Raw genomic sequence first — 27,923 nt, 5'->3', positions numbered from 1 at the left:
AGCTGGAAGTGGCAGCTTTGGGCTTCCAGATAGGAGGGCATTCTGCACCCGCCTCTTCAAGGGTCTTTCAGGTCCTCCCCCCTCCCCCCGCGCCTCACTGATAAAACTGCTGATTCTTAGCAGAATCTGAGACCCTGCAGAACAACACTGACATTTCTCTTGTTCTCTTGCGGGTGGCGGCTGTAGCTGACGTGATTCCAGGGAGGAGGGATGGGAAACTTCCTGGCTTTATCTAAATGTAATCATGCATTATTTGGTACCGAAATCGATTGTATTTGCTTAGGAATTAAAAAGCCATGAGAGACGCCTCCTCCACTCTAGCCTGACTGAGATTTACACATTTAAGTTTCTTTCGGAAAGACTCACTCTGGCACCGCAGCACGTTTCTTGAAGCCTTCGAGAAAACCCAAGCTGATCTGTCTTTCAGTCCTTTCTACCCAGGAACATGACCCTTGCTGCCGAGACCAGTGAAGCTGCAGGGGTTCCAGCATTTGCCTGGGCGTCTCAGGGAACAGAAGGAAGGGAGAGGAATGCCACAAGCCAATACCGCAAAGTCAGGGGCACCACAAGACTCGTTGCCCGGAGGCTGAACCCAGCGTTGCCAGGTTGAGGTCGCTCTCTGTTCACCTAAGGCTAGTGACAATTCCTAAATAAAATCTCGGGTCCTTGTCCAAATCCCAGCAAGAATGACTGAAGAGTGAGTACCTAGTTCTGTGTGTCACGATAGTCATAGAACCTTGGTTTTGTGGGGTTTCTGTAAAACAAGATCATGGTAACACCCAGTTCTGAGGAACTGAAGAAATGTCACCTGAAGAGCTGTGACATATGCCACCCCTCCTGTGTGGCAATAGTTAATTGAGTGTTCTTCCTTCATACAGCTGACGGGCTATAGTTGATTAACCTGATCCCAGACCACTGACATTTAGATTGTTTGTTGCACTGGGTCTATTCGTAAAGCTAAAATTAGTACCTTCCTCTACATAATTTTTCCTCATGCACTGCCTTAGATTCGTGGTTAAACACTTGGAAGTATAATTAATGATCATCCAATATTAATGGAATAAACTGTGAGCCTCTCGGGCTGGTACGGGCAGAGCAGATAAATCAGGCAGACAAGTACTTGGAGTCGCTCATGGTCAAGTCTGTAGGGTCGCACACAAGGTGTTTAGGATTGGGGAATTGTGAGCAACCGCAAGCAGGATCTGGCCTGAGCTGGGTTATTTGGTCCTCACCAGGACCAAATAACTTTTTTCTTACAAATAGTAATCACTGTGGCACAGCAGAAAGTTCACAGAACTTGTCTCTGTGTGACCCTGGGCCACAGCAAGCTGCCTGCAAAGTGTGAATGAGGCAAGTAGCCTCCGTCTCCCAAACTCAAAACACTTCAGGGAGGGCCTTAGAAAGTGTAAATCACAAAACAGAAAACTATATGCCTCGGAGATTTGACTGGAGAAACGCCTGCAGCATAAAAAGTGCTTGGTGTGTGTGCTCCTTCCTAAGAAAGGGTCCCACTACATAGTTCACTCTGCTCTCTAACTTGTGGTCCTCCTGCTATAGCTTCCTGAGAGTCAGGAGTACAGATGCGCTGCACTTTTTCCAATCCAAACAATGTTTTTCTTTTTAGAAAAGCTAATGCCTCTATATTTTCTGCCTAGCTCTTAGTCCTTAAACAATACCTCCTGTTTGTTTGTTTGGTTGGTCGGTCGTTTTTTTGTTTTTCAAGATAGATTTTCACTATGTAGTCCTGGCTGTTTTGTATTCAAGGATAGCCTTGAATTCAGAGGCATCTGCCTCTTTCTCAAGTGCTGGAATTAAAGGTGTGTGCCATCACGCCCAGCTTAGATACTGTGTGGCTTAAGCAAGGAGAAACAGAGATGTTCACACAGTGCTACAGTCACTGTAGACTTGAACAAGAAAGTCGGGTTTCATGAGATCAGGGTTGAGCCATGATGTACTGTGGCTTTATGTATTAAAAAAAAAAGTGAAAGATAAATCTCCCTTTCATAGTCCAGAAACATCATGTACCAGCCCTCCCCATCCCTCAGGATTTGGGTCCTGACTCAAACTATACTTGCCATAGAATAAAACATGGAACAGGGCTCAGCAGGAAATGAGGTCCGGGGAGAGGGCATTTTCTCTTTTGGTAGTGTGACTATGCGCACTCATATAAAGCTCTACATATGAACAGACACTCTGAGGATGAAAGAAGGAACAGCGAAAGATGTCCCTCGGCCAAACTGTGAAGACAGTGACGTTTGTTTTTGATATGCTTATATAGTTATTTTTATAATGTGTGTGTGTGTGTGTGTGTGTGTGAGAGAGAGAGAGAGAGAGAGAGAGAGAGAGTGTTTACCTAAGTATACAACTATGCACCATTTGAGTGCAGGAGCCTTCAGAGATCAGAAGAGACTGAGTCTCCTGGAACTAGAGTTATAGATAGTTGTGAGCTGCCACGTGGGAGCTGACAACCAGACTTGGCTCCTCTGCAAGAGCAGTAAGTGATCTTGAGCACTGAGCCTTCCTGGAGCCATATTATCTAGTTTTTTCTTACAGCTCTGCTCCCTCCATTTCTTCACTTGCCTTCCCTGATTACACTGTGAGTTTCCATCTGGGCAGCTTGGCCACCAAAGGTCATGCAGAATTGAGCTCTCTGTCCTTCCTCAATAATGTCCTCAGCTCAATATCTGGTATCAATTAGTAGCCTTCTAAATGGGAGTAATCAATGAATGTGTTGATCACTAAGATGTTATTAACAGAAATGGAACAAAATGATAATTTCTTTCTCTGACATTTATGAATTTTTAATTCAAAATTTCAGGTTGCATGTAAAGTAATGGGTTTAATTACGAATTTTTTTTTCATTCCTATGTTCATGATTCTTGGATCTGATACAGAGTGGGTGATAACTCAGCTAAAATTTCGAATATTCTGGCTAGTGGTAGAAGAGGCATTGTTGGATGGGATTAGCAATAGCCCTCCAATCTTGCCAGCTTTGTCTACTGTGTTACACAGAGCACCTGAAGGAAAGATTGGACCAGAAGGCAAAAGCACCGTTCTCGGACAGTAGTCCGCTGTGTGTTTCTCTAGGAAAGGAGGGGCAAGTTCAAGTCTCCTGCAGTAAGGGTGGCAATGGCCTCTGAGACAGCTGCAAAATTAATGGGCTGGAGGCATGGTTCTGTTAAAGCCCTTGCCCAGCATGCCTTACCCCCAATTTAATTCTTAGGCCTACAAAATAATCACTCACATTGTCACTAGTAGTAGTGTGTTGGAAATGAGCACCTTAAACAGGTCCCGGATGCTGTATGGTGGGTAGAATGCTCTGCAAACATGCACAGGGCCCTGTGTCTACTTTACAGCATCATAGAAAGTTAGCATTGTGATGCATTCCTGTCATCCTGGCCTTGGCATGGAAGTTTAAGGTCATCTCTATCTTCATAGAGAGATGGAGGCCAGTTTAGGTTATATGAGACCTCATTGCAACAAAACAAAGTAACGCAAAGCAAAACATAGGTAATACTGTGGAAAAGCCAATGGTCTCTTGGGAATGATACACAAAGAGAATGGTTCACTAGAGGGCTGGAAAAAAAAAAGAAGAAATGCAAGTATATTGGAAGACCACCAGCATGTTAGCCTTGGTTCTCCAGACAAATTTCCCCAGATGGCCATCCTCTGTACCCTACAGCCCTAAACTACTGTTCTTGCAAATACCTTGACAGTGACACAAATCCATTGTTATTCTGAAAGGGAAAAGAAGCAAAGTACTATATTTGTAAGTGTGCATATAATGCCTTAACATGCTGGTAAGATGTGTCATTTACAGATAGATACATGTTCCTTTTCAGGAAATAATGATTGACATGAGCGAGGACACCATTTGCAACATTACTTAGATAACTAATAGAATGCAATGACTAGCACAACAAAAAATTTTAGAGATTACATTTCAATAATTGCATTTGAATATTTGATTAAGCAATCTATTTCAACATCTAAAGCACAGCCCAGTGTTTGCTTGGTCTGCATCACCAGGAGTTGAGACAGTATAAACCCCAAGATGAGAAAACACAATAAGCACGCTTACACACCGACTCTAAAATAGAACAACATAAGATGATGTGAAAGATGGTTATCTTTGAGATCTCAGGGAATTTTTTTTTCTTTTATTGGCCACAGTCATTTGCTTGGCTTCCACATTGATACACATCACTTCGGGTCTAAGAGGAGAAATGTTGAAGGTCCAACAATGACAACTATAAAGGACTATACATTCCAATCAGCTCCCTCCTATTCTATCTTCTGAGAAGTGGAAGAGTTAGTTCCTTGCTACTCAGGACCAGGAAAGCTCCCAGGAGATGATTCTGGTTGGGTGATATTACCATACTTCAAGCACAAGCAGAGCTACATTTTAAACCTTGAATCAGAGGAAGTTGTCATTTTAAAGACCTCTGAAAGGGCAAAGACCACAAGCACAGGGAATTTTATATAACTATGATATTCAAGATGATAAAGACCTGGCAGACATCAGCTGGGGTTTGAGCGAGGATTGTTGAAGCATGGGGCGGGTGCAGTAGATGACTCTTGATGTCCATATTTTTGCACTGAATTATAAACATTGCACATTAATATTTAAGTAAGGAGAAACATGCCTTGTGTCTTTTTATTCTCCTACTTTCTCTCCACCATATCGCTATACAAAATGTGTTCATGTGTCCATATTGCCAGGCATAGGCATATGCATGTAAGCAGCATTATAGAGATAACAAGACAAATGTTTTATTAAATTTAATGCCTGATGCAGAATTTTAAGTTTGTTGTCTTCCACCCAAATATAATGCTTTGGGGTTTGGGAACTTAAGGCTTGACAAATCAACTTTCTGTTCTTGAGTTAAAGGCAAATCAAAAGCATTCAGCAAACTTCATGAACGTCAAATGTCAATTGCAACAGAAGATTTTGATACAACTGTAAGCAAATCTGAAACATATGGATTGAATTTTCCTTGCAATACTCTAATGTTTGAAAGGGAAATCTGTGCAGAAATGTGTTGTAGTTTTTCTGAAACTCCTAAAGTTGAAAAAACATTTTTTTATTTATTTAGATTTAGAAATAGGATAACCATTTTGCACCCTCAGAAATTTAATTAAGCACCAAATTCCTTTAAGCTCTGCATGGCACAGGAGCTGGCATGAGCAAAACCTCTCTTTCAGTGGTTACAAACTGTTACACACATTTAAAGTATAGAATCTTTTCAGTGGAGGAGTAAGAGTTTGCTCTCTGGGGTTCTAACCTCCCACATAATGTCCCTCGCCCCAAGTTGCCTCCAGGAAACACATACTCTAAATAAACACAAAATGGAAGCTCAAACAACCACATCACCTAAACAAAAACTGTAGTGATGGTATAAAACCCACCCAAGATTTTGAGGCCATCTTCCCACACTCAGGAGTCATTACATCTCTGCTGGCTGAATCACACAGGATGTGGGTACTCTCCTCTGATGCTGTGAGCTTGTTTGGGTTTAGAGCTCAGATCTCGGTGCTTGGCTTTGTTCAGTCTAACACTACATCCCATTGTGGAATCCTGTCACACCTGCGGTTTGCTTTGCTGGACTGTGGAGATGCATGAAAGAAGACAGGAAGACGGACAATGGACTCAAATAAACTTTATTATGACCTGCTACTCTAGGGTTGGTGTCCACATCATCATCCTTCAAAGGCAATGAGTTCAGTTGAGAAAAGTCTCACCCAGGATAAGAAATCTCATTTGAGACAGAGATTCAGTCAGACAATATGCTTATGAGTTGTTGTTTTTCTAAAAATGTACAACTATAACACACACACATATGCATACACGCACACGCATACACACACACACGGCATAACCTTTGGGAGGAGGTATAGTGGGCATATCAGTTCTGCTCCTTACTGAGTACTTGAGAAGGTGTGTTATACTTCAAACCATGTTTTTCCCTTTGTAAATATGGGGATAGTGATACCTCCTTCATTGAGCCATTCTGAGAAATAATGACATCACCTGTTTACTTGGGAGAATGTTTTGTGTGTGACTGAGGCTCAGTGTGTATAACTTTTGCCTCATCATGTTGCCTGACATGCTAATAATTCATTCGATGGTATTTTGATTCACATCATAAAATCATCAAAAATAAATAAAAATCGAACCATCAAACACAGCATAAACGTCTGTATTAGAAATACTCTATTTATTGATGCTCAAGATTACAAAATGATTATAAAATATACTAAAATTATGACCATTATTTTGGCATTTTTCAGTGAATGGAGAAAATACTTAGAGATAAATAGAAAATGAAATAATCTTTTTTTTTGATCTTTCTAAGAACATTAAGCACTAAAAAGAGAAAAAATCCAATTAGAAATTATAAAGGAAAATGAAAAATTTCACATCTTAGATATTAAATGAAAACCAATTATTTTCTAGTCTTCCCTCCCAAATACAATACAAGCTTAAAGATGACTTGTCCACCCCCTTTATCAAATATCAACTGTCTTGGTAGATATTTGCTATTACCAGGCACTGGGGACTAGGTTAAAAAAATTAGCTAACAGAAAGCATTGACTCTGATTAAGTAAATTCCATTGAACTCTTTCTAGTAAGCATTATTCAGGTCGTGAATGCTAATTTGTCCTGCAGGGGGCTGTGGGTAATTATCCAGAACAACTATCAACTTTATTGAGTTGTTACAAAACAGTATTACTGACTGGTGTGCTGTAAAAGAAGACAACCTTGGTACGGACTCAGAGAAGAGGGTATTTCTCTTTTCCTTCTCTAACTGGGGAGACTGTGTAGGCAAGGTAGAAATGTTAATAAACAGCCTTTTGCTTAGGAACATAACGCCCCCTTTGTGTCACATCTTGTTTAATAGTCATGTAGAATTCTTGACATGCAAAGACATGTATGTGGGAAGTGCCACCCAGCTACCCGAGACAGTTTTAGCTTTCTGCATACTTAAGATTGTGTCAAATCAGAGCTGTTTAAAAAAAAAAAAAAAGACGAGGCAAACATGGTACATTGGCTGCGTTCCAGCGACTGCACAGAACTGCTGACATTAGTAAAATCTAGATAATTTAGTCCCATATGGGGATCCATACCACAATTATATTGTCCCTGTTTCCACACAGCCCTGATTTTGCACTTCTTTAAGCCTGGCTTTTTATAATTTTAATTCCCTTCACCAATAAAGCAATTTGCATTCACACAGTCTTCTGCCCAAGTAAGAGGGTAGAAAAAAAATGAGGCAAAATTTGCCACATGATCTTGGTCTCTTTACAGCTGATTACAAGGAACCAGATTCTTCAATGAACCCATTCTCTCCTCCCTGTTTAACTGATGTGGAACATCATCACATCATAAGCTGGGAAGGCAAGCAGGCTGTGGGTACATGTGACAAGACTCACACCTGTTCAGATCCCGAATTCGATGAGACATTCACTATGGACAACATTCAAGAACTAAACAGCTGGCACTGCCCTTGGGGGTGGGGGTCGTGCAAACCATCATAAAATACTGAGACTTCTGTCTAACGCCCTACCATTTACAGAAATAATTTGAAAAATCTGCTATCTTGACCCATAGCGGCTGATCCTGACACCTCATAAATGTTTAATAAAAAAATAATAATTTCCAGAAAACCCCTTTCTCTATAATTTGAACCAAACAGTGTTGAAGTCAAATATTCATGTGAAAGTACATTTTCTTTTCTTTTTGACTCATCTTGGTGTGAACAGAAAAGCAGCCGTGAGAGAAACCAGGGCAATGTATAGTCATCACAGACAGATAAGGCGGAGACGAAGAGTCAGACTGCTAACCTAGGGCAAATTCCTCGTCTACCTCCTTCCACACACAGAGAAAACGGCGAGTTACCTGTGACTATCAGGCACATGCTTTCAGACAACTAGGATGCTGAGAAGCAGCCCGTGAACTCTGCAGTCCTTATGCGCTGAAGCATCTTCAGTCAGCTTCACTGCGGCCTTAACTGGAAAGAGGACACGCTCCTAAGGGACCGGGGACATTTTGTCCATCGCGCTTTGGCAGGATTCTAGTCTTTCAATGATCAGGTAACAATAGCAACAGTCACTAACTGAGTGATTTCATACTGCTTTAGATATGATATCAATTTTCCTGCCAGGGAGAGTAAGAGATTTTGTTTAACTAATTTTCATTTTGATTTTGTTATTACTTTTGTTTATTTGTTGAAACAGGGTTTCTCTCTGTAGCCTCTACTGTCTCGGAGCTAACTTTGGAGACCAGGTTGGTCTTGAACTTGGAGATCTGCCTGCATCTGCCTCCCAAATGCTGGGATTAAAAGTGTGTGGAACCCTGTTCTGCTGAGATTTTTATTTTTTTTAAAGGCTCTTTTTTTTTTTTCTCCAGATGTAAGAAACATCTTCCTACATAGGCTTTTCATAGCTTTCACCTCCGTGATGTTAACACATGAAGCTGATTGAGTTCTGAGTTAATGCAGCTCAAGTTCTCTGGGCATGTTCCTTGTTAATTTTCTTGTAAAACCCGTGTGAACCTGAATATACTCACATATTAGACCCTGAAGGCTATTTTTCCTTTGTCAAGTAGCTTTGGTTGTTGTTGTGACTGTTTCAAGGAGTCTGAGAAAAAAAAAAAAGACAACTCAATAATAAAGACTAAATTGTTCATGGATACTATTGATGATTTATGCCAAGTACTTCTCTTTTTTTTGACACCTTGACAATGACAAAAGGTCCCATAGAACTGCCCTTCCATAGAGGAATTAAAGCAGCTCTTGCTGTTCACTGTAACCATAACCAATGCCTACCAACAGCCTTTTGGTAGATTTAAAAAAAAAAAATCAATACTACCACCAATGCGTATCTTTTCATTTCTATCCTCGAGAATATAGAATTGCTTTTCTTTTTATTGTGGCTCATTTCAAGGGAAAATGAGTTCCATATGTATTTCATGTCTAATATTAGAGAGTTCATGCGAGTGTTTTAGGTTAATATTGCTGGTGTGTGTATGCGTGTGTGTGTGTGTGCACATGCTTACATCTGTCACACGCATATGTGTACATGTGAGTTCATGTGTACATGTGAGGAGAAAGTGCCTATGTGTGGAGACTAGAAATGTCTTCCACTTTTTCTCTCTGCCTTTTTTTTTTTTGTGACAAGGCATCTCGTGGAACTTGGAGCTCACTAAACTAGAGGAGCTGGACAACAAGCTCCCGAGACACACTTGTGCCTGTTTGTCCAGCCCTGGAGTGACAGATACACATCACCTTCTGACCTTTTATGTGAGCTCTGGGTATCTGAACCCTCAGCTTCATGCTTGCCCTTCAAGGGCTTTGGCCACTGTGTCATCTTTCCAGTCCAGACATTTAGTTGTAAAGTCTTGTCATTATTTACTCAGGACCACCATTACTAAAGAAAAACTCCATCTAGCCTTCAAAAGTGGGCCAGAGAGGGTGCTGGCATATTTCTGTCAAGCCTGCCTTAAACCGGAGGCTATGCACCTGAGAAATATTATCCATTCGTCACTCAGGTTATCATTAACAACCGCACACAGCTGCTTCTCCAAGTAATAATTATTAACATGAATGTTAGTTCAGTCTAATTTGGTTCATTAGCAGGATAATTCCTTTGATTTCTAAAGAGGCATCATACATAGCACTTTAATCAGCAGGCAAGACCAGGATGTTTACCATCGTTCACTCAACTTCTCCCACCAACCATGAGTGTTGAACGAGCACCAACTAAATCTGTGACAAGGTTCTGAGAGCTTTCTGCTCTGGACTTCACTGCTGCAGTGAGACACTTGAATGCACTCTTTCCCTCTGTCACCCTGGAATTCCCTCTGCTGGGTAGACTTGCAAGGATTAAGAAAGTTGTCCTGAGCATGTATTTCACTAAATCCTTGCATGCCATTCAAAGTGACTGCTGCTTAAATGACTTCCTCCTGTTTGCACAGAAGAAGGGTCTGGTGTGAACCATTCAATGGAGAGCCTGCCTGGCGCTGGGAGACAGGGTGTCCGTTCAGCGCTGTACCAGTAGTCACTAACCCATTTGCTTGACCCAGGAGATGGAAAATAGGTCTCTGTTCCTTGCATCACTTCTCCAGGCTCTGTGCACAGTCTTTTATTTCTTCATTTCTTTTGACTCACGTTCTTTTACAGTTTCTAACATCATAATGTGTCTAGTTAGGAATCTGATAATATGACTTCTACAGTGACCAAGGCAGACATGGGGATGACTATAATAAACTCTTGCGAACTGTCCATCAGGATGCTGCATGTTCCACACCACCTATAAAATGGGCATCTGAAGAAGGCAGGTGGTCAGTGCAGCCAGCTACGGGAGATAGAGAGGCAGAAGGAATGTTGTGGAAGTGGCTTTTATGATATGTCACTTAGCCATGTTTTTCTCAGTGATACTAAATAATTTTCTATGAAAAGAAGATAGTCCACCCTGAGCAGAATGAGAGCCATGCAGTCACCAAGAGAAGAAGAAAAGGCCCTCAGGCTCTGAGAGGCAGCCAGTGAGGGGCTCAGAATGGTGAGCATGTCTGTAGGCATTATGTGCATCTGTGAAATGATCTCCAACTCCTTCCACCTTGGCAGCAGTGGAGGTGGGTCACAATAACATGGGCATTAAAAGAGGCTATGCATGGACCAATGCTTTTGTGAATTGAGTTTATAAGGGCACATGGCCTGGGATTTTTAAGGTTAGTTATTCAAACTGAGTCCTGAAGCCACCCTCGGCTGAACCCTGCATAGTCTTGGCATAGCTCAGCTACTCGATGTTTTTAATTTTATTTTATGTGTGTGAGTACCTTCATGTAAGTGTTGTAGCTCATGAGTGCCTGATAAATTTGCAGACCAAAAGAGGGTATTAGACCTCCTGAAACTGGAATTGTAGATGATTATGGGCTACCATGTGGGTGCTGAGTACCAAACACAGAACCCCTACAAGAGTAGCCAGTGCTTTTAACTGCTGAATGTATCTCCAGCCCAAGGATGGTTCAGCTTATAAACATTATATTTGAAGTGCATATGGAAGACAAATGAAGGGCCGCTGTTGGTAGCCTTCCCTGTGAGATGGCCAAGCCCTTGCTTGAGTGACCATTAGGTATTCTACAGAAGGCTGAGTGGGCCAGCTTCGCAGGGGTCCACTCTGCGCTTCACTTAGTATCAGCATGGCTTAGCACCACTGTTCACTTTCCGTGTTCGCCACCCTGCAGTCTGTGATGCTTTTCTGTTCGAATCTGTTCTTACAGTGAAGTTGGGCAAAATGTGTATTCTAATCCTTGCCTCCTGATGCAGATAAGCCACTTCGGACACCATAGGACTGAGGGAGTCTGCTTGGTGTTATCCATGTGTGGGAGTCCCATGAGTGGAAGTAAGTGTGCCACACCTGTGATCGATGGAAACATAGAGGGAAACTCAGTTGTAAGACAATTCAGGCTCTGGTTCCTTCAGGCCTCCTTACTCCTCGGGGTGACAATGGCGAGAGCATGCGTGAAACGAGGAGTGAAGTAAAAGCAGTTGTGTTGGCTTTGTGTGTTACTTTTATTGTTCTGATGACAATTAAATGCATGGAAAATCTATAGTGCATGAGCTCGGAAGTTCCAGCGAGTCCACACAACTTAAACACTCCTATTTGCATTTAAATTTGGCATCATGCATGATAAAATTGAGCTGTATAATTCTGGTAATAATTTATAGTTTTCTTAGGACATTACATAGCAGTGGAAACCATGTCATGTCACAGAAGAGGCAGAGAAGGAAAGGGTAAGGGAGAGATTTCTATTCAAAGACCTTTAAACTGTTTTCTCATGATGTCAGAATAAGATATTCTATGTTTTAATTCACCCTGAGCCCCACACACATTACATCTGGTGCTGAGAGTGGGAAGCCCTTTTCCCAGGAGAACAGAAAGCGGGGTGTGCATCTATGTGCATAGGTAGTATGGGCTTCCCACCTTTTCTAAATTACTTTATCTCTGATATCTCAATGACAATAGTGAACAGAACCTATTCTTAGGGTATCAGGAATTGAATTAGAAAGCAAACCTGTCAGTCCCCTGTCATTGTTCCATTCAACTTTACTAGGCAGCGTGATGGATGCCTTTCTGGTACTGACATGATGTATAGCCACTGTCCCCATGTGCTGCCTCCCTCCTGAGGAGTGAGATAAAAGGCCACCAAGTAATGAGAAAAGGAGTTGAGATGAACACTGTTCCTACACACATGGTCACCAAGGAGAATGCCACTAATTAGAGGCCAAGAAGCAAACAATTTGTAAATGAATTAGTAAATGAACAATACCCTAGGGGCCCCAACGAGTTCATTTGCTTTTAGAGGAAGAGCAATTTACCCATCTGCACTGGCGAAATCAATTCCTTGTTAGCACTGTTTAATGCTAGTGTCATTGGGTTGAACTTTTTCATGTCCATAGTATGTCTGGCTAGGAGGGAGGAGAGCTGAGGGGCAGGCACAGTGTCCCCAGCATGGCTTTTATCTTCCTGGAGGTTCAGGGTGGGTTCCCAGAATCCTACTGTATCAGCACATCTCACCTGGACTTGAAACATCTCAGGATCTATCATGTCTGCTATATCAAGTACACAAACCTCAGGCTGGCTTCAAACTGCTGGGCTCAAACAATCCTAGTACTCCATACCTACACACACACACACACACACACACACACACACACACACACACAGTTTGCTGTGGATATCCGTGGGGGCTTGGCTCCAGGACCAGAGAGCACACCATTAAGCTCAAATGTCCCAGTATTTGACCATATCACATGCTAGTTTCTCCAGCATTTAAAACTACCCCTCTGTGAATTACAATGCATACTACAATGTGAATGCTATATAAGCTTTGTGGACAAGACCATATGAGATCAAACTCAACCATCTTCATGACTGCAGCCCTTAACAGGGCCTTTGGTAGCACAATAATTGACAGTCACAGTACTCAAACCTCAGGGTCTGTAAAGCTTTCCCCATCCATTTAAGATGAACATTCTTTGGAATATATTTTGGGAAATGCCATGTTAACTGCACATTTCCTGACAGAACCGAGCTTTGAATGAATGTCTATGAAGCATATCCACCTCTTCCCTCAAGTGCTTGGTGCTTTTTGTGGCTGTCTTAGCTGGCCTGCTTAGAGTGATTCTCACCCACCCTACTCCTTCCAGGCTCCAAGACTCCTTGAATTTCACACAAAAGGAAAGGACTCAACAGACACAGAATAGTAATTATTCAGCACCCCCATCTCCCTGTGAGATTGTATGTATGTGTGTTTACATGGTCGCCTGTGCATGCACACATATGTGTACATATGTACGCAAGACAGAAGCAGTGGCAGTCTTCAATCCCTCTTTACCTTAGTTTTGAGCCAGGGTCACACAGTGATCCTGGAACTCACTGATTGGGTACAGTAACAGTTGGTCAGCAAGCCCCAGAGATCTTTCTGTACTTGCCTTCTCAACTCTGGGATCACAGGCACATGCCCCACGCTCACATGTCAGCTGAGTGCCGGGCTCTCAGCCACTTTGCCAATGGCTGCATCTCCAGCCATCTAAATGAGTTTAAGAGAGGTGAAGCCTTAACAGGAGAGCGTCATGCTTTCTAAACGGAAAGTGTACGGGGGGGAGGGGAGGGAGGTTCGGCGGGTGAAGGGGCTTGCTGTCAAGCAGGGCAACCTGCATTTAATCCCCGGAACCCACATGGTTGAAGGAGAGAACCAGGCCCTGCAAGTTGTCCTCTGACCTCCACATGTGCACAATGGCATGTACCTGTCTGCATACACACAGGCACACACACATAAAAAAAAAAAAAGAGTATGGATTATTGTTGGATAGGATTTCATGTTACAGCTAGCCCCAGCAGAAAAACCTTCCTTGGAACTTTTTTGGCACAGAACATAGAACTTTGGAACAGAGGCATAGGCTTGGAGGCTGGGGACAATGGCAGCATAGAAATATTGCAGAAATGGATACCCACCAGCTACAGGGGGTACCTGTCAGATGCATTTTTCAGAAACCCTGTCTCATAAAATAGCTGCTTCTTTTTAAGGGTTACACTGCTGTTGTGCATCGAAGTAAACAGAATAAGTGTTGTAATACTAAGGACTTTTATACTTGCATTTCTATGCTAATGACATTGTGTTTTTACAGGCTGAATTTTGCGGCAGCAGGAACCTTTGGCCCTGAAGTTACACTGTTGTCAATATGGATATGCCATTGTCTTTGGAACCAGGAAGGGCTTTGGATCTAGGGTAAAGGAACACATTTATTATTATTATTATTTATTATATTTTAGGGGCTGGGGACATCATTTCCCTATGTAACTCTGGTGGTCCTATAACTCGCTGTATATACAATGTTGGCCTTGACCTCACAGAGATCTTCCCACCTCTGCTTCCCAAGTGCCGGGAGCAAAGGCGTGAGCCACAACTTCTGACTGAAGACCCAGGTCTTTGGGATTTGACTGTGCCTGTGTGTGTGCACATGTGTGCATGCATAGGTTACTGCACATGCGTGCACGTGTATGCACGTGGGAGCTACAGGTGCCAGATGTCTTCCTTAATAGTCCTCTTAACGCTTTGAATTCGCGCTCTCCCTGCACCTGGAGTGCAACTGTTCAGCTAGACTGATTGGCCAGAAAGCCCTAGGGATCCTTCCAGCTCCACCTGCCCAGTGCTGAGACTCCAGATGAGAGTTACAGCACTTTTGGCTTTTTCTGTGGATAAGTGGAGTGTAAACCTGGGTCCTCATGCTGGCACAGCGAGCACTTTACCAAATGAGCCATCTGCTCAGTCCCCAAGGCTTGCCTCTTCATGTTCTTTCTCTTTTTCGAGTGTTAAGAGATTAGTTTGGGGTCTCAAATGGCTTCTTTGGTGGGGGAAGAGGGTTCCTCTTTTTCTTCAATGTGCTGGCTTTATCTTTTTAATTGCTATAAATTTAGTAATGTGAAGCTGACCACTTTGGTCATTTTTAACAATGCAGTTCAGTGACGAGTACATTTGTTCTGTTGTGTGACATGACCCAGCATCCACTTCTAGGCCAGCTTCATCATGCCATATTCGGCCCTCCACTCTGTAAACAGCTCATTCCCTCCCACACTCTGTTCCCCAGCCCTGTAAAGCAGTCTGCTATTTTCCCTATGAATGGAACTATTTTAGGCCATAAATTTTCAGGTAAGCAGAATCATATAGTATTTGCCTGATTTATTTCCCTCGGACTAATACCTTTAAAGGTCATCTTTGTTGTAGCATGTGTCAGGATTTTAGTTCATTTTGAAGGTCAAGTGATATTCTGTTGAGTGTATGTAACATATTTTCTAGATCCAGTAGGATACAGGTGGATATTTGGGTGGCTTCCACCTTCTGTCTATTCAGAGCATGGTGCCGTTAACATGGGTATGCAAAGTTCTATTTATGTTCCTGTTGAAATCTTTGGGCTATCCTATATTCAGTTCTCTGTGTATGTGTGTGTGTGTGTGTCTGTGGTTGAAAAAGCCAGTGGACTCTATTGTTTCTGGGATGTGGGGCTCAGGAGCTCTTGGTGGGGCAGGTCCATTTCCTCTTCGCCGCCACAGGCTTCTGGCCTCGCAGGTGGCACTAGCTCTGCGGATGGCCGCTATTTGCGGATCGGAGCAATACTTTGGATCATGCTCTTTTGGATCTTTTTCTTTTGGATCATGCTCCTGATGCTACCGAGAGCGGCCGGAGCGTTCCTGTTGATGGTGTTCCTCATGTAAGGAGTGGCAGGTTTGCACTGACCGCCTCTGCATTTCATGACAATCACAACCCCTTTGCCATCAGCCGCGGGCTCCACTCCCACAGTCTTGCAATGAATCAGCCGTTGTAGCAGAAGGAGCTGCAGGCCTTCAGATTTTTGGATTCGGTGTTGCTGCTTCTTCCTCTTGATCAGGAAACTGGAACAGTTCCAAAGGACCATCCATGGAAGATGCGCAGACATGTGGCCGCTCCTCATCCTCTGGAGCCCAGAGATGGAAAAGGAGCCTACATTCACTTCTTTGTCGCACTCTTTTGTACTGCACAAGTCTAGGTCCTCATGAGTGCTGCATAAGGCTTCTGCCATTTCCATATCCTTGCTACACTTGCTTCTCTTTTCATAATAGCCATCCTAGAGATGAAACCTCCTTTAGCCTTTTAGGTTCATGAATATTTCCCCCTATATTCTGTGTAAAATTTTGGCAGTAAGCTTTCTAATCCTCTTCTAGTTCAAGGAGGAATTATTCCATCTTTCTAATCAATTCTATTAGTTTTATCAATAATGCACACTGATAGCCCACATATTCATAAATAGAGATTATGCTAGGATAAAATCTGTTACTTTGGTTCTCTTTGTTTCATTGTATTAACGATACCGACTGCCACAGAATACTGAAAACAAATAGAGAACTACTATCTGAATTATATAAAAAGGAAGGCCAAATAGTTTCTTCTGACACCAATTTTGTTAGTATTTATAGCAAGTGGGCCTCTGTTTGCGGGCTTGCTGGTGATGGAATCCATATATCTCTCTGTAACTTTTTGCATTCGGGCTCATATCATGCAGCCTCACGTAGCTTCATAAATACAGGTGCTTCCTGCCTGTGGGGTTCTCACAAGGGCACACAGATTCTAGGCTCAAATGATGAAACATTGCCTTTGTTGGTACCAACAGCGGCAAGATGCTCCTATTAAAGAAGACAAACAGGTGGCTGGATGGTTTGTGATCATTTTAACAATTGGGTTCAAGTCCTGTTCCCTCTTCCAAATTAACTGCAAGGAGATCCATCACCCAGGCCAATAACTTACCTGGCAGGTTGTACGGCCCTCACCGTCTCGGCCTCTGTGATCATGGGTGTGAATCATAGCATTTATGCTGCCTAAGGCACAGCATAAGAAAGCACAACCTAGACCCAGCTGATTAAGCTGTAGCATAAAACAACACTTCAGTAGTCAGGCACATGACAGCCCACGATAGTTTATTGGACCAAAGAGTATAACATTGTAATTTGCTTCTCTAATACATGTCATGTTCTCTCTTATTGTTTCCCTTATGCAGTGAAATATGCAGGAAAGAGATTGCTGTACAGGCTTCATGTGTTATGCCCCTCCAAAATTAGAGGGTAACAAACTGTCTTTATTATCCTGTGCCTTTGGTAAGCTGCCACAAATCACAGAAGCCACTGCAGGTGAGCATCTAGTGACTTCGAAAGTCAAGGCAAACTAAAAGACTTCATGTCTCCGCCTGAAGCTATTTTTGAACTACAGTTGCAGCAAGACACAATTAACTGCACTTCCTGACCCTTCCTTTTTATTGTGAGCTCCTAACCAATTTTTCCTTCCTATTGACAGGAAACCAGGATTTATAAAGTCTAGCTCGATGCAAATATTTCAAGGCTTAATTCCCCCCACCCCACGCAACAGCATAAGTTGCTAGCGTTTCGGTGAGTTTATTTTTCTTTCTAAACTGGAATTCATGGCTGCTCTCCAGCTGCAAACAGCCCCAGTCACAGATAATTTAAAGAGAATAGCTTGTTTGTCAAGCAAACATGTGTAATCTGATGAAATTATTAATGTCATAGTGTGAACTCTCTTCTCATAAATACAGTTAGCAGTGCTGACACTGCAATTAGACTCCAATGTTCTGGCTCTCTGCTTACTCGCTCAATCTGTCAGTCCGGTGTGGGGGAGACAAATTGTGGTGGGCACTTGACAACGCACAAAAGAGATATAAACCTCATCTGATTAAACCTTGGTGAAAGATTAAATGGTTCTGATTGTTTGCCAGATTCTTACGATATGACATTTTTAACCAGTGGTAATAAAAAGTCCCGTTCAATAGAGGTTCTTAAAAGAGATTATAGGGAGATCGTATACATGTGTCTGTATGAGAATGAACACACACATGACAGACTGGGTGAGAAAGAACACAGTCTCTTTTCACGCGGAATCTGGCTTTATCACGTTATAATAATATGCTTGGCGCTCCCTTGATTTTTGTAGTAATTTGTAGGAGAGGAAATGACACCAACTTACATGCTCCCAGGCTGACTGCTTTCTGTTATCCTAATTCACTAGTAGAGTCACTGCCCACATTGGCCAATTTACAACAAGGATCTCTGCTCTCGTTGAACGCAACTGTTGGTGAAAATGTTTCCATGCTTGATCTAGCAGCAGTCAAGACGGAGTACATTCGTGCCTGTAAGCCTTCTCTTTTTTCAACTCACTTTATACCTTTTAATCTTAGTTCACATGCAAGTAGACAAATTAATTATAATGGCTAAAGCCTACATTGTACTTTTGATAGCACTTCCTATACCCAAAGGCTGAGCAGCTTCCTTTATAGTCTTCCCATCATTTCATTCTGTATGCCATGCAACTCCTGCATTTACCCTCTTGTAGGTGAGGAAACTGAGGCACAGAATGGGGAACTAGCTTCCTTAAAGTTCAGCAGGTGATGACAGGTGAATTAAGAGCTGACTATAGGCATACAACAGTAAGTGTCTATTGGTTTAACTGTCTTTCATCTAGAGGTTATTGGAGTATTATGTGTTCAACAAAACCTTCTAAAATTCTGTCAGCACAGAGAAATACTTGAACATAAAATAATCATAAATGGATATTTTAAATCTACAGCACTAACCAGACATGCAATCCCAGCACTCTAAAGCCTGAGGCAGGAGGCTTTCCATCAGTCCAAGGCTACCCTCGTATGCATAGTGAGTAATGGCTAGCCAACACTACATAGCAAGACCTTGTCTCCAGTCTTAAACCAAGCAGCCAAACAAACAAAAGCCACAGCATCACAGACTTGTAATTGTGAATACTCATATTAAGGAATACATGAAACTTAATGATTTCCTTAAATAACAAAGAAGCCTCTTGTACTTCGTCCCTCTAGTGACAGAAGCACATGTAAGTGCATTCATCAAAAGTGAAATGAAACAGAGAGCCCAGAAGAAGTGAGTCCTCTTTACCTAAACCTTGTCGGTTTGCAGGTGAATTGAAACAATAAGACAGGATGCTTTCTGCACTCAGTTATGGTTAAAACCTTCTTGAAAATTCAGAATGAACCAACAGAAGTCCTCCCAACCCCTTTGTTCTCTTTATGTTTGCTTAGTAATATGTGTAGTAGGGGCCTTTCTTCTCTATTGTAGGAGACTTGTGTGGGGAAAGACCCTTTTAGGAGGATGGCGGTTCAAGCAGTCAGTGAAGAGAACCAGTCTTATAGGGACAAGCAGCGGACAAAGCGAATTCCTACGAGTGAGAACAACACTTTCAGTTGTGCTAAAGAGCGTTTTTTTTTTTTTTTTTTCCAATCTGAAAGTTCATTATATTTATTTGTCATCAGACGAATTATTCTGCACTTGTTGCTAAGTCTGTTGCTTGCTTTCTCGGAGTCATTTCGCTCACTTCTAATCTCTGTCTTCTAAATGTGATAAGCGCTATAAAATTCTTTCCTTGTATGGGAATTCTCAGGTCTTTTTCCCCCCTCAACAGCTTGAATTCCTGTATTCTGATTAAGATAGATGAAGTATTTGCATTCTATCCATATTCATAATCCTCTTTCAGAGTCAACCTAAAATACCGCATTTGTTGCCCAGGCAGAGACAGGCAATGTGCTGTTGAGCTTTGCAGCTTTTTGTTTCAATGGATGAGGATCCATCGCTTTCAAATCCACCAGAACAGTGGCCACTAGGTGAATTCAGGCTGTAAAAAACCCAGGACAATCAGAGTGTCTTTTATATATGGCAGAAACGATAATTAATGATCCCCCCTTTCTATGCTACAGAAAAAAGAAGGCAGTGCACTCGACAGACATGTTATTAATAGTTTCTGCCAACTTGCCATGCATAAAGGGTTTATTGGTTGCAATTCCAGTGTATGAAGACATTCTTTTCCTTGAAATGTTCAAGATGGTTGTTTTATGGATGAAAAATGAATGCAATCTGTCTACCGCCACTCAAACTTTGGGTTTCAATAATAAAATTAAAATGAGTATGACATTTCCTATTGTGGTATTTTACAATCTGCTTCCTGCTGGTCTGAGCAATGACGGCCTTACCTAGGTAGTCTCCATTTAACAAGAAGACCCACTGATATTGTGTCTCATGGTTAATTTATAAAGAAGATTTATTATTGATAAAGGTACTTGCATATTGGCTATTGTTCCTCTGATAAAAGTGAATTCTTTCATCTTGGGTTGGAGGCTTTTTTTTCGGATTGACAAATAACAATGGATGTTTGGTGCTCCTCAAGAACTAGAAACTTAGGAAGTATATTCAGGGGCAATGTACATCACTGACACATTCTTGCCAGGTGGGTTATACACAACTTTAGGTAAACACCTATTATTTTGTCACTTAACATTAATTAAAAAGATAGGTTCTCAAATGCTTTCTCAACATTTAGAAGCTAAATCCATAGGCTTTATTTACCTTCATTTTAAAATTTCTTCATGAAAGTTTTTCTGCTATGTCAACGATTTCTGTCCATCATTTAATCAGGAGAAACGAACAACACTTTATCACATGGATTCCCAATAGAGCAATAGAAATACCAACAGCAGCTACCTAGCTTCTTCCTTCTTCCAGAGGGGTGGGGAGATGGACAGTCAATATTTTAGTAGTCCTTGGATTTTCTGTCAGACAAAATAAAATTTAGACACATGAAACATTATGTTTAGAAGTATTCTCATTATTGACAAACTTGTAAATATGTCTGGCTTATTTTTCTTGCAATAATCTCGTATTAATTTATATAACTGCTAGTGTTTGCATCTCTCACAAACTTTAGTTTTTAAGAGTCATTAGTGGTTTACAAGGAGGGAAAGATGCAGCTAGAAAGGGGTGCTCTCTACTTTTCTCTTGCATTCATTTATTGTCTCTGGGGGTTTTCATGTGGGCGCCCTTATTGGGAATATGCTAACGACACCCACCATGATTACTGATTTTTCTGAAGTTTTGTCCTCTGTGGGCAAATCAGTCAGGAGGGGAAAAGAATCTTTTCTCTGCTTCGACATCTGCTCCATCCTCATTCATGTTAGTACGATGCCCAAGTTTCATATTTTTACTGCAATGTTAAAAGGCATTTAAAAGCTCATCAGGAATTTCTAGCTATCCATCTATGTCATATGTTGCTACTTTGATGCAGTCTAAGGACAGACTTGCCTACTCCCATTTACTTGGGTGGATTAATTTTATTACGTGAGGGCTGGTGATGGAGGTGAGCAAATTTGTTTATTTGGGAAGTGTCACTTCTGAACCCTAGCTAATTAATGTCCCTGAGCTTAGATGCTGCAAATAAAAATAAATGTAACCAATGTATTAAAATACCCCAATGTGAAGGCAAAGTATGTGTGTGAGAGGGTGTTGTAAAAGGTACTGATCTTCACTGTGCTAGCCATAGGTGTTCTGATAAGGGTAGGGAGCTGGTCCTGCAGGCTTCTTCATGTCACGCCATACTGATAACCAGAGCACTCTGTGCTGTTTGGAAATTTGTTTGTTCTCTCTGAGGTGCTTCCTCAGTGGTGACATGAAATACAGCTGTAGGTGATCTTTCAAGTCTTCTCCGCCAATAAAATCATGACTGTGTTATTTCTATAAAATAGATTAGAGATGATGGTAAAGTTGTTTTATGGTGTGGCTTTTGTGATCTTGTCCTGGGAAAAGCTACTTAAGAAAACCCTGTCCATCTTCAGAAGAGGGACTCAGAGACTGACTCCCAATTAGACTGTCATAAGCTAGCACAGGCAGGGCTACAACATGTTCAAGGCGACACCTGGGAATATAAGACAGGAAGATTTTAAATTCTAGGCCAGCCTGGGCTACATAGTGATATCTAGACTCTTCTTCCCTTCCCCCCCTTTTTCCTTTTCTTTTCTTTTTAAATTTATTTTTATTTGTTTAGACAGGGTTCATCTATATAGCCTTCATTGTCCTGGACTTGCTTTGTAGATCAGGCTAGCCTCAAACTCACAGAGATCCCCTTGCCTCTGCCTCCCTGAGTGCTGGGATTACAGGAGTGTGCCACAATGCCCAGTTGAGATCCAGTCCCTTAAACCAAAGCAAAAATATAAAAAGCAAACAAAATAATCAGTAGAAAAGATAAGCACTTATGCACCAGATTCCAAGTGAAATTCTATGTCCTTTTCATTTTATGGTGAGAGAGCAGTTGGCTAAGGACACCAGTGCTCATTGACTGAAGCAAATCTGCCCCTTTCATGACTGAAAAGCTGCAACAGTCTGACACTACCAGCAAGACAGAGCCAAATTAATATGCAAGACTGACACTTAGGTAAGAGTTTGCAAAACTGGGTGCCATTAGCTCGCCAAACACTGTCAAAACATGAAAGAGACATGCGTAGGAAGGCTGACTTTGGAGTTCTGATGATCTTAAAGAGAAATCAGCTACTACCACTGTTCAGATTGTTCAAATCAGCTACTACTACTACTACTTCAGATGGGTCTGGAAGGACCCATCCCCTTCTTCATTCCCAGTAACTGCTTCCATTGTCCCCATCCTGACACTCAGACTAGGAACATCTCCACAGCTTCTGTGTTTTGAACAGCAAGACTTCCCAGGAAGGAAATTATAAGAGTTTTGGCAAAGTATAGAATCTATAGACTAGAACTTTGTTTATCTGAGTTTTTATGTGTAAAGATACACACATGTGCTTATACACCTGGAGGCCATATGATAACCTTGGCGGTGAGTTTCCAGTAGCCTCCCACCTTGTTTTTTGAGGCAGGGTTTCTCACTACCCCTGCTACTTATTCAGGAGGCCAGTGAGGCTAGCCAATGAGTCACAGCTCTCTACCCCTGCCCTCCTCCCCAAGGTTAGGACTGTGAGCTCTTGACACCATGCTTGGCTTCTCAGTATAAATTCTGGGGTTGCACTAAGGCCCTTGGGGTTGCACAGCAAGCACTTGGCTTGACCAAGTGATCACCCAGCCCCTGACTGAATCAGCTCTGCATGACCCTCTCCTTACCCCCTCCCTTACCTATGTAATCGTTTCTCTGCACATTTTCTCTGACAGCTATTACTGATTTGTGTTCTGATTTCTTTTTAATAATTCTGCCTTGTTACACCCAGAATGACAAAGCCAAGACTTAAATAGAAATGACTTCACTGATGTGTTTCAGCTGACCAAGGCAAACTCACACCCCAAATAACCTCTACTCCCTTCCTTCCACATCTCCCAACAAAGGAAAGACACCCATAGCCACTTTGTCTTTTTTTGATGTATTATACAAACAGAAATCTTTGGAGAAGCAGCCCTAAAAATAGTAAGTGCAAACATATCTTAATATTTCATGAGCTAAAATTTAAAGTGCTTAGAATTGAAGATAGGCAGGTAGCCAGGGATGTATGGAAAGAAATATTTACTGCAACTCCAGACCTATGTTTGTCAGTAAACACCCTTTCCCTGGGAGTCTGTCTTCAGATTCCTGGGACACACTAATGACTGGTCTGGGTATGGTAATTCATTATGCCTCAATTGAACCTCCTCCAGAAGACACTTGACTGAAGACTTCTGGTGTGCTTAATTGTTTTTGAATTTTTCTTCCAAATCTCCTAGAGGCTTGATGACCCCGTCTCTTATAATTTTTTCATATGAATAACCTACTATTGGGATTGTTTCTTGAGAGTAGATCATTTTTTGGTGGAATTTCTGTCCGTTTTTGCAGGCCTTGTTTATTGTCTACATACTATGCATGGTTTAATTACTGGACCAACCAACACTCAGTATAGGTTTGATATAGTCAGAATTGACAGGTGCCACAAATTTTTCAATTTCCAGAGCGAATGCCTTTCCTGTTCTAACTCTGGAATGAGAACCAGATTAAGGAGGCTCACACACCCCTAAGCAAACAAATTTAGGATTGACGTCAGCTGAGCCCTCTGTATTGGGGGCCCAGAATATCTCTGGTCCACCCCATCAAATGCCACTCGTGCTTCTAAAACTTATTTCCGAACCCAAAATATTGAGCTTCTTACCCAGTTTTGAGGATGATTCTATTCACTCAAAATCAGTTTTTCCCAGTTTAGAAATGATGCATATTTAAGTTTAAATCCCGCACAGTGATCGTTTTCAACCAGGAACACATTTGGACCCAAGTATAATATTTCTCATTCGGAATGTACTTTTTTTCCCCTAAGCAATAACCTAAGTATTTCTGTTTTATTGCATTTTTCATTCCCATGTGGCTTCAGTCAATATGCTGTCATTAACAGACTAAAGACTTTTACATGCAACTGAATCTCAAACTTATAAAATATACACAAAACTACTTGAAAATTGGTATTTAAAGAGTGAGTAGAATCTAAAGTGTGCTTTACTTCTTTGGTCATTTTGCAAAGTATTTACATAAAAACCTCATTTGTGTGTATCTCACTTTCCTTTCTCTTCTAGAAATTTTAGTAATTCAAACCATACACACAAAGTGATGAGTATACTTAATGATAATGGAAATATTGAATTGTAAAAATATAAATGAGCAGAACACAGAGTTTCTAGGTAGAAAAAATTGGCATGTTTGGGGGGATCAATGAATGTAACATAGCTCACACAAGAAATTGGAGTGGCAAAATGCTTCAAAATGGGAGGGGGACATGAATGAAAAAGGGCCATGGGATATACAGAAAGACACACTGAGAGGGAGATATATTTATAAAAGGAGACAGAGACAGAAAGATAGAGGGAGGGAGGACTGAGAGACATAGAAAGACAGAGATAGAAGAGGACAGAGAAAGAGAGACAGAAAGAAGAGAGAGACAGAGAGGGGGACAGGGAGCAAGAGACAGAGAGAAAGAGAATGAGAGTGACAGACAGAGACAGAGACAGGCAGAGAATGGGAGGTGATGACAGGGACTCTTTGAGGGATACACACGTTGCATTTCGCAGCTGATGGTGACATGGCTGCAGGTGCTGAGTCTGAAGGCAGCCTGGGGCAGACCTGGTTCCTAATAAAGACTACTACTGGAATATTAGCAGTTTCCATTTCCTTCAAGAAAGCAGCAAAACCTTTGTGACTAATACACTGACATGTTTTTAAATACAAGAGATGTTTCTTTCCATTTATGGAAAGTGCCAGAGGTGAGAGATCAGTCTCTAAAGTCATGCCAGACCACACGGTGCTCACTCTAGAACCAGCTTCTCTATCTACATTGCTTTGAACAACCCTAAGCAAAGCAGAGGATGGCAAAATGTATTATTTTGTGAGCATAGAATAGCTTTAGGGTTCTGTTTCAATGGAGGAATGAGAGGAAAGATTAAGAAATGAAGTACCTGAACGGGTGAGCCTTTACCTTCCAATCCTAGATTGTATTTTCTTTCTTCTTCCCCCTTCCTTCTTCCCTCCCTCCCTTCTTATCTTCCTTCCCTTATTCCTTCCACATATCTTTCTGTCTCTCCCTTCTCTCTTCTTTCCTTCCTTCCTTCCTTCCTTCCTTCCTTCCTTCCTTCCTTCCTTCCTTCCTTCCTTCCCTCCTTCCCTCCTTCCCTCCTTCCCTCCTTCCCTCCTTCCTTCCTTCCTTCCTTCCTTTCCTCCTTCCCTCCTTCCCTCCCTCCCTCCCTCCCTCCCTCCCTCCCTTCCTTCCTTCCTTCCTTCCTTCCTTCCTTCCTTCCTTCCTTCCCTCCTTCCCTTATTCCTTCCACATATCTTTCTGCCTCTCCCTTCTCTCTTCCTTCCTTCCTTCCCGCCTTCCTTTCTTCCTTCCCTCCTTCTCAGATTTGTCAGGTCTCTCTCTGCTACCTTGGCTTCTTACCTAGCTCACTTTCTTTTTCTTTTCATTTAAGATGTTGAGTCACCTTCTGTCTATACTTTTAGAATAATCTTAGCATTTCTTTCTTAGTGAAAAATGATGTCTCTCCTTATCTCCATGTTGACAAACACATACTGTTTTATGTACTTACTTCCAGTTAAAGATATACAAGGTCCTCAGAAGATTACATTATGACTGCCTCTGCCTTGTCATTCCCACCCCCATTCCAAGGACATGCCTAGCCAGCTTTAGACATTCACTACTGAAACCTATAGTGTATTCCCTTGTGCGTCTAGCCATGTTCACACACAGGGTATATTTCTCTGCCATGTAGCATGGAACAGAAGTTTATTTTCTTTGCGTTATAGCAGTTATAGTCAGGAGATGGAGCAATGAATCCCTCATAGGGAAGTAGCCAGTATATAGAGGCATATTTGGTTGTCTTATCTAGGGGATTGATGTTAGCACATGGTAGGTAGGAACTGGGAATGCTGTCAAATGCTCTGAGCACAGGGATCAGATCACCATGCTAGCAAGATGTGGCCAAAATATCAGCTTTAGCAAAGAATATTAAATACCAAACTTTGATATACTTATTTTTGTATTATCTTGTTTGTGGACCGAAAACTTCTGTTGTCTTCATGTGAAGGGTTCATGAGCAGGGCAGCAGAGAACGTCCAGCATTGGTCTCTTACCTTGCATGTATGTGCAATCACTTCATGGTGGACAGGATTAACATGGAGGCATATTCAACTTCCCTCAAATCACCACCTTCTCTCTAAACGTGATTGTGCTGGGCCAGTGAGATGGCTTATTAGGTAGAGGTACTTGTGGCCCAAGTCTGTGACCTGGATCAGTCTCTGGAACCCACATAAAGGTAGAATGTTGACCTCTAGCCTCCATACAACTGCTTCCATATAAACATGTACACACACGCTAAATTTTCAAGATAATCATGTTATTGATGTGCCCATAAGCCATGGTATATATTCTGCTTTCTCTATATTCTTGTAAATTCTTGAAATTAACATGAAACATTATATATATATTAGTAGCATCCAATTTTAATTTTAATTTGCAGTTTCTTGATTGCTAAAAAGGTCATTTCTTATGCATATTTCTATTTGAGAAACATTTGGGTGTTATTGGGGCCATTTGTTCCTTTTTGCACAAAGTTATTTACTTTCCTTCCAATATATATTATATATATTATATATATATATGTTTTTTTAAATGTGTGAAGTGTCTCAAGTAATATAGAAAATGAATATAGAATATAAACCATCTGTAAAGCATTGGCTTTTCCAGTGTTCCTTGTATTTGCCTTTATAGACATCTTTATTTTTTTCATATGTTCTATTCTTTTTTATTGGTTAAATTTGTCCTTGGAAAATTTCACACTTTAGATTTTCTGAGTTACTGGCTACCATGCATTCATTTTATCTGTGGGGCTGGAACCTTTCTTGCTGTTTCACTGGTAAGAATGTGAGCTTCTGTGTGGTTTATGGAAATCTTCATGCCTCTGGCCCTCTTGAAGACAAATTTGACTTCAAATATAGTTCTTTGGTCACCAGGTTTTCTTTCAGCATTTGGACTATATTGGCCGCAGATCTTTGGTCCCATAACTATTCTGATGATCCCTGGCATGTGATTAATCTCCTCTGTCTTGTTTCTTTCAAGACTCCCTCTTTGCCTTGTGGAAGCTGGATGAAGTATGTCATGATGGGACTCTAGAATTCTTCATCTTGATTTTGGTTGCTCACATTCATGTGTCATCAAATTGGAGAGGTTTCACCTGTTTCTCTCTTCATATAGTCTTTCATATTGTTTCTTTGTCACTTGGGTGTTAGCTCCCCACCGTGTGCATATTGTTTCTTCCCACTTGATGGTGTCTGACAAGTTTCTTGGGTTCTGCTTATTTCCTTATTTTTATGAAACCCTTTTGTTTGTTTCTTTCTGTTTTTGTTTGTTTGTTTTGGTTTGGTTTGCTTTTGAGACAAGGTTTCTTTGTGCAGCTGTCCTAGAACTAGCTCTGTAGTCCAAACTGGCCTCATATCACAGAAATCAGCCTGCCCCTGCCTCCTGAGCGCTGGGATTAAGGGTGTACACAAACACTGTCCC

General features: G+C 41.5%; 1 long non-coding RNA gene and 1 pseudogene across 1 annotated transcript in view; one reads left to right on the top strand and one right to left on the bottom strand.

Annotated features, from left to right (window-relative positions):
• The window catches only part of LOC129682156 (uncharacterized), a 71,471-nt gene extending 51,461 nt beyond the window's left edge, over nt 1–20,010 (top strand). The window contains exons 2-6 of the long non-coding RNA XR_008720938.1: nt 11,328–11,403; nt 14,193–14,293; nt 17,387–17,478; nt 18,113–18,235; nt 19,192–20,010. This is a non-coding gene — a long non-coding RNA (uncharacterized LOC129682156). The remainder of the gene's footprint in view (nt 1–11,327; nt 11,404–14,192; nt 14,294–17,386; nt 17,479–18,112; nt 18,236–19,191) is intronic.
• LOC129682155 (60S ribosomal protein L28-like) lies at nt 15,569–15,998 on the bottom strand (annotated as a pseudogene).
• Nucleotides 20,011–27,923: the final 7,913 nt, after the last annotated feature.

This window comes from Psammomys obesus, unplaced genomic scaffold (genome assembly GCF_907164565.1).
Source record: "Psammomys obesus unplaced genomic scaffold, mPsaObe1.curated_primary_1811, whole genome shotgun sequence".
NCBI lineage: Eukaryota > Metazoa > Chordata > Mammalia > Rodentia > Muridae > Psammomys > Psammomys obesus.
The sequence above is the reverse complement of the archived record's forward strand: the minus strand, read 5'-3'. Positions and strand labels throughout refer to the sequence as shown.